The sequence below is a fragment of the Scardinius erythrophthalmus genome (genome assembly GCF_964197995.2).
Source record: "Scardinius erythrophthalmus genome assembly, chromosome: 9".
In the NCBI taxonomy this organism is placed as follows: domain Eukaryota; kingdom Metazoa; phylum Chordata; class Actinopteri; order Cypriniformes; family Leuciscidae; genus Scardinius; species Scardinius erythrophthalmus.
In genome coordinates, this window is record NC_138229.1 from 37,845,064 (window position 1) to 37,856,510 (window position 11,447).

The following is an 11,447-nucleotide window of genomic DNA, read 5'->3' on the forward strand; positions in this document are numbered from 1 at the left end:
TTTGTATTCACATTAATACAGTCTAAATGCAGGCTATTCCCTCCTTTGTAAAATATTTTGTATTGCATGTCTTACTCCTTTAGTGTATATATATATATATATATATATATATATATATATATATATATATATATATATATATATGTGTGTGTGTGTGTGTGTGTGTGTGTGTGTGTGTATGTACAGTGAGGAAAATAAGTATTTGAACGCCCTGCTATTTTGCAAGTTCTCCCACTTGGAAATCATGGAGGGGTCTGAAATTGTCATCGTAAGTGCATGTCCACTGTGAGAGACATAATCTAAAAAAAAAATCCAGAAATCACAATGTATGATTTTTTAACTATTTATTTGTATGATACAGCTGCAAATAAGTATTTGAACACCTGAGAAAATCAATGTTAATATTTGGTACAGTAGCCTTTGTTTGCAATTACAGAGGTCAAACGTTTCCTGTAGTTTTTCACCAGGTTTGCACACACTGCAGGAGGGATTTTGGCCCACTCCTCCACACAGATCTTCTCTAGATCAGTCAGGTTTCTGGGCTGTCGCTGAGAAACACAGAGTTTGAGCTCCCTCCAAAGATTCTCTATCAGGTTTAGGTCTGGAGACTGGCTAGGCCACGCCAGAACCTTGATATGCTTCTTACAGAGCCACTCCTTGGTTATCCTGGCTGTGTGCTTCGGGTCATTGTCATGTTGGAAGACCCAGCCTCGACCCATCTTCAATGCTCTAACTGAGGGAAGGAGGTTGTTCCCCAAAATCTCGCAATACATGGCCCCGGTCATCCTCTCCTTAATACAGTGCAGTCGCCCTGTCCCATGTGCAGAAAAACACCCCCAAAGCATGATGCTACCACCCCCATGCTTCACAGTAGGGATGGTGTTCTTGGGATGGTACTCATCATTCTTCTTCCTCCAAACACGTTTAGTGGAATTATGATCAAAAAGTTCTATTTTGGTCTCATCTGACCACATGACTTTCTCCCATGACTCCTCTGGATCATCCAAATGGTCATTGGCAAACTTAAGACAGGCCTTGACATGTGCTAGTTTAAGCAGGGGAACCTTTCGTGCCATGCATGATTTCAAACCATGACGTCTTAGTGTATTACCAACAGTAACCTTGGAAACGGTGGTCCCAGCTCTTTTCAGGTCATTGACCAGCTCCTCCCATGTAGTTCTGGGCTGATTTCTCACCTTTCTTAGGATCATTGAGACCCCACGAGGTGAGATCTTGCATGGAGCCCCAGTCCGAGGGAGATTGACAGTCATGTTTAGCTTCTTCCATTTTGTAATGATTGCTCCAACAGTGGACCTTTTTTCACCAAGCTGCTTGGCAATTTCCCCGTAGCCCTTTCCAGCCTTGTGGAGGTGTACATTTTTGTCTCTAGTGTCTTTGGACAGCTCTTTGGTCTTGGCCATGTTAGTAGTTGGATTCTTACTGATTGTATGGGGTGGACAGGTGTCTTTATGCAGTTAACGACCTCAAACAGGTGCATATAATTTAGGATAATAAATGGAGTGGAGGTGGACATTTTAAAGGCAGACTAACAGGTCTTTGAGGGTCAGAATTTTAGCTGATAGACAGGTGTTCAAATACTTATTTGCAGCTGTATCATACAAATAAATAGTTAAAAAATCATATATTGTGATTTCTGGATTTTTTTTAGATTATGTCTCTCACAGTGGACATGCACCTACGATGACAATTTCAGACCCCTCCATGATTTCCAAGTGGGAGAAATAGCAGGGTGTTCAAATACTTATTTTCCTCACTGTATGTGTGTGTGTGTGTGTGTGTGTGTGTGTGTCTCTTGTCTCTTGATTGCTGAATGACAATAAAGTTAATCATGACTTATATTATTTTATTGGCATTCTGTACCTTGTTTACATTAATTAGTACATTATAATTTAACATTTTTAGTCAGTTGGCTGGATAGTAGCTAATCTCATTCAATACTTGATATTGTGACTGACTGTGTTTTACGTTTACTTTTAAGTAGACCATGTTACGTTCATGATGAATGCAAATCAGTATTGGGTCTTTTCAATCCCTAGAAATGTCAGGAGTGCAAAATTAACATGCAAAATCAATCATGTATTAAAATTCAAATATATGCAACCGTGTCTACTCCAGTTTATTGCTGATCATTACTAAACAACATCCATTTGGGCATTTAGTAAAAAAAAAAAAGTATTTTTATGTCACTTTTGTGGGTTACGACCAATCTTGGACCTGCAAATTTTGAATCGGAGCCTCCGCAAGCTACCGTTCAAAATGCTCACGCAGAAACGCATTTTCGAATACATCCGTCTCCAAGATTGGGTTGCAGCAATCGACCTGAAGGGCGCGTACTTTAATGTCTCGATTCTCCCTCAACACAGGCCATTTCTGCGCTTTGCGTTTGAGGGTCGAGCATATCAGTACAAGGTCCTGCACTTCAGGCTGTCCCTCTCTCCCCGTGTCTTCACGAAAGTCACGGAGGGGGTCCTTGATCCCATGAGAGAACAGAGCGTGCGCATCCTCAACTATCTTGACGACTGGCTCATATTAACACAATCTCGAGATCAGTTATGCGAACACAGGGACCTCATACTCAGGCACCCCAGTCAGTTGGGTCTTCAGGTCAACTGGGAGAAGAGCAAACTTGCCCCAGTGCAGAGGATCTCTTCTCTCGGTATGGAGTTGGATTCGGTCACACAGCGCGCCTCACAGAGCAACACGCTCAGTCGGTGCTGAACTGCTTGAGCACCTTCAAAGGCAGGACGGCTGTCCCACTGAAATTCTTTCAGAGGCTCCTGGGGCATATGGCAGCGGCAGCAGCGGTAACTCCGCTCGGTCTGCTCCATATAAGACCGCTTCAGCACTGGCTTCACGGCCGAGTCCCGAGAGTGGCGTGGCATCACGGCACTCACCGGGTGACAGTCACACCGGCGTGCCACCAGACCTTCAGCCCGTGTTCAGACCTCTCATTCCTGTGGGCAGGAGTCCCCTTGGAACAGGTGTCCAGGCATGCTGTGGTGTTCACAGATGCCTCTGCCACTGGCTACAGAGCAGAGACGTGCTGGTCTATACGCACAACACTGCGACCGTTGCGTACATCAACTGACAAGGTGGTCTACGCTCCCGTCACATGTCACAACTCGCCCGCCATCTCCTCCTCTGGAGTCAGAAGCATCTGAGGTCGCTTCGAACCATGTATGTGTTGTCGACGAGCTGTGCTCCCGGGAGAATGGCGACTCCACCCCCAGGCGGTTCAGCTGATCTGAAGAGAGTTTGGGGAGGCTCACGTAGACCTGTTTGCCTCCTCAGAGACCTCCCACTGCCAGCTGTTGAGCTGGCACACAGCTGGCCCCGGGGCCTCTGCAAATATGCATTCCCCCCAGTGAGCCTACTTGCACAGACCCTGTGCAAAGTCAGGGAGGACGAGGAGCAGGTCCTTCTGGTAGCCCCCTATTGGCCCACCCGGACCTGGTTCCCAGAACTCATGCTCCTCGTGACAGTCCCTCCCTGGCCTATTCCTCTGAGGAAGGACCTTCTGACTCAGAGACATGTCACCCGTGTCCGGACCTCTGAAAACTCCATGTCTGGTCCCTGGATGGGACATGGAGGTTCTAGGTGACTTACCCCCAGAGGTACTTAACACCATCACTTCTGCGCGAGCGCCGTCTAGGAGACGTGTGTACGCCTTGAAGTGGAACCTGTTCGTCGAGTGGTGTTCTTCTCACGGAGAAGACCCTCAAAGATGTTTGATAGGGTCCGTGCTTTCCTTCTTGCAGCAAGGGTTGGAGCGAAGGCTGTCTCCCTCCTCCAAAGTACATGCTGCTGCTATTTCAGCTTATCACGAACACATAGATGGCAAATCAGTTGGAAAGCACGACCTGGTCGTCAGGTTCCTTAGGGGGGCGAGACGGTTAAACCCTCCTCGTCCCCCCTCCATACCATCTTGGGACCTTTACCTGGTGCTTCGAGCACTTCAGGATGCTCCCTTTGAGCCTTTGCAGTCAGCGGACTTAAAGCTTCTCTCTTTGAAGACTTTGCTACTGATTGCACTGGCCTCTATCAAGATGGTAGGGGACCTGCAAGCATTTTCGGTCGATGAATCGTGCCTAGAGTTTGGGCCGTGTGACAATCATGTTGTACTAAGAACCTGGCCTGGCTATGTGCCCAAGGTTCCTACCACTCCCTTCAGAGATCAGGTTGTGAACCTGCAAGCGCTGCCCCTGGAGGAGGCAGACCCAGCCCTGGCTTTGCTCTGTCCCGTTCGCACTCTGCGTCTGTACGTGGACAGAACTCAAAGTCTCAGGACCTCAGACCAGCTCTTTGTCTGTTATGAAGGCCAGCAGAAGGGAAAGGCTGTCTCCAAGAAGAGGATGGCCCACTGGATAGTGGATGCCATTGCCTTGGCTGCTCCTAATCGAAGCCCTGTGTCTTTCCCTTGGGCTAAGTTACCCAATATTCATATGCAGTACAACCTTCGGGTTAGTCCATATGTATTTTTCCACATAACTCCCTCGAAGAATGTGGCTTCCGCAGCGTTCCCCTTCCATAGAAAGGGCACGCTTTCCCAGTTGTTACGATTTCCCCAGTCTAGGGTAAGGGAGAACGAACAGAAATAAACGTCTTCAGAGCCCCTGTCTCTCGTCCCAGTACTGATTAAACACTAGAACCATTTTCCAAATCAAAAGATGGAATTTATTTAGGAAACATATAATAACAGTGACCAAGAAAACTCAAGAACTTTACAAGGAAGCAATTTGCTTCAGGAGGAGGCTAATGCCAAAATAACAAACAAAACAAGTCTAACTGTTTTAATAAACTAAATAACCTAAATACCAAAATAATGATGTAAACAAAAGACAATACTAAACCTAACTTCCTCTCTAAATATAAACAGGAGGAAAAATAAGTCATTCAAATTAAATGGCGCCACCCTCCCTACAGCTTCCTTAAATTAAAACAAAGTAATACAGAAATAATATAAACAACACTTAAAGGAAACATCTCACCCTGCACTCAGGGGGAAAACAAAATAAAAAAAGAAATCCTGTAACAATCAACTCAACATTGCACTGATCTCTCACCTCAGTAATAAGTCTTACTTGGTACACAAACACAAATGGGGAAAACTAAAACACAGGACTGGAACAGGAGAAAGGGTCTCTTCAGAGGAGAGACGAAGGGGAAAACCTCCCGCCTCTGCAGCGCTGCAAAACTGGTCTGCTTTTATGGCAGAGCATACGCCCGCAGAAGCGAATCAGCATAGAGAGCTACTCAGGAGTGCTGATTAACCACATGTGCTGCTACTTATCCTATGGCAGAACAGAAACAATAGAAAGACAAGCATTCACTATACGCACTTTGACGTAACACAGTGTTATCCAATAATCTCACTGTATGGGTTATCATGGAACAACAGTGACAGATACACTCTGTGTAAGCCCTCTTCTATCATTCTTCCAGGCAAGAAGGGGTACAGCCTTACACCGGGCGCTGGATGGGGTGCAGCAGCTGTGGCACTTGGGTAGGGATTCCTATCAGTCGGTCACGACATATGTCGAGAGTGACAGACCGATAAGGGAATGTCTCGGTTACATATGGTAACCCTCGTTCCCTGAGGGAGGGAACAGAGACATACGTCCCATCGCCATATCTGCTGCTGCCCGCCGGGGCGGCCAGCTTATATCAGGCTTGGCTCCTCAGCAAAAAACTGAAATGCAATCGCCCCTTCTGCTCATTATATACCTGTGCTGCGAGGCTGAACAGCTGATGCAAATGATTGCATGCCAATGTGTATTGGCTCGTTTTAGTTTCACTCAAAGTAGATTGGCCTCTCTAGTGAAATTCCTATCAGTCGGTCATGACGTACGTTACCATATGTAACCGAGACGTTCTTGGTCCTTCTAGTTCTAGTGCTATGAATGTTTTGTTTCTTTGAGTTTGTTTTGAATAAAAGTAGCTGCTTCATCTAGATCCTGCCAACTTTTCTTTACTACTGCAGCCAGCATATGACACTTATATGGCATATAATATTTGTTTTGGTGTTTATTATTATTATTCCCCTATAGATAATTTAAAAAGCCTATAAATCGCGTCAAAAGCAGAACACTGGATGCGCACTAAGTTGCCGACGTTCTATTTCTGATGCATTAAACACGCTTGTGCTACAGATAAAAGGACGAATGGATTTGAAACTTGTAAGGGACAATTCACACAGAACATGTTTTTCCATTCTGCTGCGCTACTTATAATTTTTTTTTACGATGTAAACGTGCTAGAAGTACGTTTTTATGTTGTACTTGCGTCTCGTGCTAAATCTTTGGCGTAACTTTGACTTAAACAAACACCCCCAAAGAAGACCTCAACACCCCCCTTTCAAAAATATTGCTTTCATCGCCATTTTTGATTATTCAGTAGTTCTAAGAAAAGGGTATTTTTCATGGCCACATAATTTTTTTTCTTTCTTAGCATGTACAGCGCTTAGAGTGTGTAACAAGACCAGAAATCGTTAAATAGACTTTGCTGCAAGCAGAGAATCAGAACCAAATATGTATTGTGGACAAGTTTTATTTTGTTAAACAAACAAACACATACACACAATCACACATACATGGGTAAAATGGTAAGTGACAGAATAAAACTAGAAATGGAAACAGGGAATTAAGCTATGGAAAAGATTCATTTAACATTGAAAAGAACCATCAGCTTATGATTTTCAAAGCCTTGTAGAAGGGTTTACAGCTTATTACTAAACCTCTGTTTAGTCAGTTAATTGTACAAAACTTGCGTTGCATTTGAAGCAGTTTCGTAAAGTTCCAGATTTGATGGTTCCATGAGTCGATGGCGTGAAAGTTGCAATCGATTTCTTCTGCATTGAATGAAGAAGATATGATAAACTTGCACGGTTAGTTAGACTCCTTCATGGTCGAGGAAGTTGCACATGGCTTGATTTGTTGGGCCTGCGAGCCTGCGACCGCGCGGAAAGACCGGGTATCCGGTCCCACACACGCACAGCAACCGGCAGAAGAGATGGAGGAACTTGTGTGGATGCTCTATAAAGCCTGGGAAAAGTCACACCTCTAAGGGTTGGCTTGACCGATGAGAAAGGTGGAATTTCCAAGTGAGAAAATTCCTCTGTTGGGATTCCTCTGTTTATGTCCATTGTGGAGCATGGTTAGAATAGGTCTGGCAGTTTGTGTCCTTTTATATTCCGAATTAATACAACAAACACACACTACTTTTTATGAGGGGTCGGTAGATTGTTTAAAAACAGCCGATGATCGGTGGCGATTATATCCGGTCAATCAAAAAGGTGCGGAAAAAACGTGTCAGACTGCAACTCATAGAGTGAAGGAAATCTCTTGTGTTGAATTTAGGGCAAGTTAACGTGACAATATTGCTTTAAAAGTTAAAAACATCCAATAATCGCAAAGAGCTTTGTGCTCTGTTACTTCTGATAAGAAACAAAGGCCCCGTTTACACGATGGGAAAACGCAGATATTTCCCTGCGTTTTGGCCTGTCATTTACACGAAAACGCCGTTTTTATCCCAGAAAACGATTATTTCTAAAAACTCCGGCCAAAGTGGAGATTTCTGAAAACGCCGGTTATGTGTTGCCGTGTCAACTGGGAGAAACGGGGTTTTAGGTTCTCAAACGTCACATTATGCGGCAGAAAATGCTTACGTCATGTGAGCGCCCTATGTTTAGAGTTTGTTTGGCTACTATTTGATCATGGATGCTGTTAAAGTGGTACTCATTTTTACTTTTGTGCAAACGCTTTTGGCCTGTTTGCATTTGCTTCGCTGTCTGTCCACACGAACGAACCTCGCGCCATGTCTGTTGTTTTGAAAGGAACAGGAAGTCGCTCGTGCTATTCGTTGTTGTCGATTTTGAGGATTCTGATTGGCTTGCATGGCTTTATCCTTCTCCCTACACTGCCGCCCATTGTATTTATGCGGGTTGATGTAAACGACAACTTTTTTTGAAAACGATGTTGTGTGCACGATGTTATTTTTGAAAACGGAGGGGGAGAAATATTCGTTTCTCTAAATACCCGGCTATGTGTAAATGTGGCCAAAGTCTCAGCTTTCAAATTGCATATTTTATCATGAAATTCAAACAATAAATGGCATTTTGACGCTCTTAAATGTGACGTGACAGATCGCTGTAGCGCCTCAGTTCAAGCAGTGCGGAGCACAAGTCTTTTCTTGAACTTTAATACAAATGATATCTTGAAAAACATGCATGAATATCAAAAGGTATGTTGAAAGATACGGTACAACTTACTGAAATCTGTATCTTGGCTCATGTAAATCACTCCAACTGTGTTTCAACCGCGGAAAGACGTAAATAAAACTGCCTGAGAACAATATCACTTAATGTTGCATTTACCTCAGGAAAGTTAACCAGTGTTCACAGCAGAGATGGGCACTCGAGTTAGAGACAGGAGTTAGAGAATGTGGGAAACAATTAATGACACCGGAACGACAACATGACATTTTATTAAACATCGCATCCACAAAGGTTAGTCACATTATTATACTGAGGTGTATCTGCATGGCTCCTTTGGTTTGCAAGCCTGTTAAAACATTAACAAATAAAATCTAGCCTTTAAACCTATATCGGTTTAAAGGCTATGAGAGAGAGGGGATAGAAGGATTAAGAATTAAACATTCCGAGGTTTGATATTTTCAGATAATGACTGTCGTCAATAACAATGCCACTGTATTACAAACTACTGTACAACAAACTATGACTGGCGCCATCTTGCCTCCATTTAGCGATTGTAACGAAAATAACTACTTGTCTTGTTGCCAGGACGATTATTTTATACATTGTTATGGATTATAAAGTAACAAGCTGGATTTACATTATCCCTTAAATCTTAGGACCTTTATTACAAACAAAACAGATAAAAGAAATATCATATATTTTGTCTATATAATACAAATAATAGGATTTTTGAGTATGAGATTATTATTATTATTAGTTTTTTTTTTTTTTTTTTGTAAGGCATGAAATTACTCGAGACTCGTCTCGGAGTTGTGACAATAGACTCTAGACTTGACTCGGACTCCAGCTTAAAGACTTCAGACTTGACGGACTCCAGATGAAAGACTTGTGAACATCCCTGGTTCACAGTTCTTTAGTTAACTATAAAAACACCAGAGAAGAGGTTATCTACTGTTAATTGTATATGTATGTTTGAATAAATTTGCCATGAAGAAGGGTTTATGAAAACTACCTTATGTGTAACTGAGTTGTATACATACATTTCAGCTTTTATTTGAGTGTAAATATTATATCTGGAAATAAATAGCAGTTGAATAAAATAGCTCAGTTGTTAATTTTAACCTCTAATATTATAGTGCACCAAATGAGAGAGTTCCCTGTATAGTATGCAGTATTATTTGGGAGTTTTTTTTTCCTTAAGAAAAATCAAACTATCGGCATTGGCCGTTATTCTGAATAATCGGCTATCGGTATTGGCGTAGAAATTTAGTATCGGTGCATCTCTAATTGCAACAACAAAAACTGAGGGACAGAACTGTTCTGTCACAGACATGAAGGTTGTCCCTGCCATTTTTTCACGGCCATACAGAAAGCCCCCGCCTGTTCTGTCACAGCCATGGTGCCCGTTGCTGCCTGTTCTGTCATGGCCACAGAAGCCGCCCCTGAGTTCTCAGTCTGTATAGTCACGCCCAGGAGTGCAGTCTCTTGTGCCCCCAAGTCCCCTGTTATGGCCACGGAGGTCATCCCTGCTTGTTTCTCATGGCCACGGAGGCTGTGCATGCCTCTATTATGGCCATGGAGGTTCTCCCTGCCTGTTCTGTTACGGCCATGAGGGCCATCTCTGAGTTCCATGTGTTGCTTACCTGTACTGTCACAGCCAAGAGAGCAGTCTCCGAATTCCCTATGTACCTTGCATATATATATATATATGTGGGAGTAAACCCTTTGCCCACCGCCGTCTTATACATGTAAGTAATATTGTACGTTAAATTCAAAATCGTTCTTTGTGAGGCTTAACTCCTGTAGTCTCAAAATCACCCCCTCTGGCCTCTCCCTGTCTAGGTATTTTTTTAAACCATTTTGCTACTGCCGCCAAGCAGTGTACAGGCTATCGATGTCAGGCGTGGCTGGTATAAAGATATGCACAACAAAGGAAATACTATAACAACAGTCTCTAATGACACTTTTTGGAAATCAAAGGAGAATGTAACATCAGACACTGGTTTACAGACATGAAAACCATGCAATGGAAAGTACACATTTGGGATTACAAAGAGGGAATCACAACATATGGAGCATCTTGTCCAGTATGAGGGTTGACCGGCGGGGAAGACAGAAAGAGTGGGGAACTCACCTGAAGAGCAAAGTAGGCACTCGTATCACCCCGCTAGGAATGGCACTGCAAGCAAGACACAGAACCGGCCTTTCCGCAGATTACCTGTCTGTACACAACAGACGAGAAGAAACCGGCTATACCTAGAGATTGTAGAATCTCGTGAAGGTGTTATCGTGGGTACACACCAAAAGATAATCGGGCTGATTTTGGGCCGATTTCCCCCCTTCCGACAATCCTAGCTATGTCCCGATTATCTTGATGGTTCTACAGATTATCTTATCAGATTTTCCCTTGGTGTGAGGTGTGTTAAGAGTGTCCGAACCTGATCGGAAGAACGTCGGAGCCGCCCTGATTGCGAATCGTAAATATTCGTTCATTCATCAGAAATCCTGATGTGTGGGGGGAACCCCGAGGACAGATGCGTGCACGCTCTGGAGATTATCACGTGAAACTAAACAATATCCAATCAGAAAGCGAGATGATGGAAGACGGAAGCATAACAAACGCAGTCATGGCACAGCACAAAGTGAAATTGATGTGGACAGCAGAGATGGAGGATCAGCTTGTTGATTTGGCAACAGCACGAATGTTAATACAACATGTCATGTAAAACCTTTCCAAACACTATCATCACAATTTCTTCCTGCATTTCGTCCGCCATGCTTATTCTGAGGTCTCGCAAGATTTTGCGAGATTTCCTGTGTTCACAGTCGAGACTCTGGTTGAAAATCTGTTTGTGTGTGGTGTGCTATCTTTGTCACATCATGGCACACCACACACTATAGGAGCAAAACGGTTAAATCTAGGATTTTTTTGTCCTCATGTTTGTGGTCTATCACATTTTGAAAATCTTATAAAATGTAAAAGTGGAGTGAGCCCTCACTCCAAGGGGGCACGGCTCGCTTTGGTACACCAAGGCGATGGCGTCCACTATCCATTGACACTGTCATTAGAGACAGGATCTTAAGCTCAACTGACTCCAGTTGCTCAAAGGGAGCTCTCTGAAGACCAGAAAGGACCACAGAGAGGTCCCAGGAGGGGATGAGGAAGATTTAAACTCCTGGCGCCTCTCTGGAACCTGATGACAAGGTTGTGCAT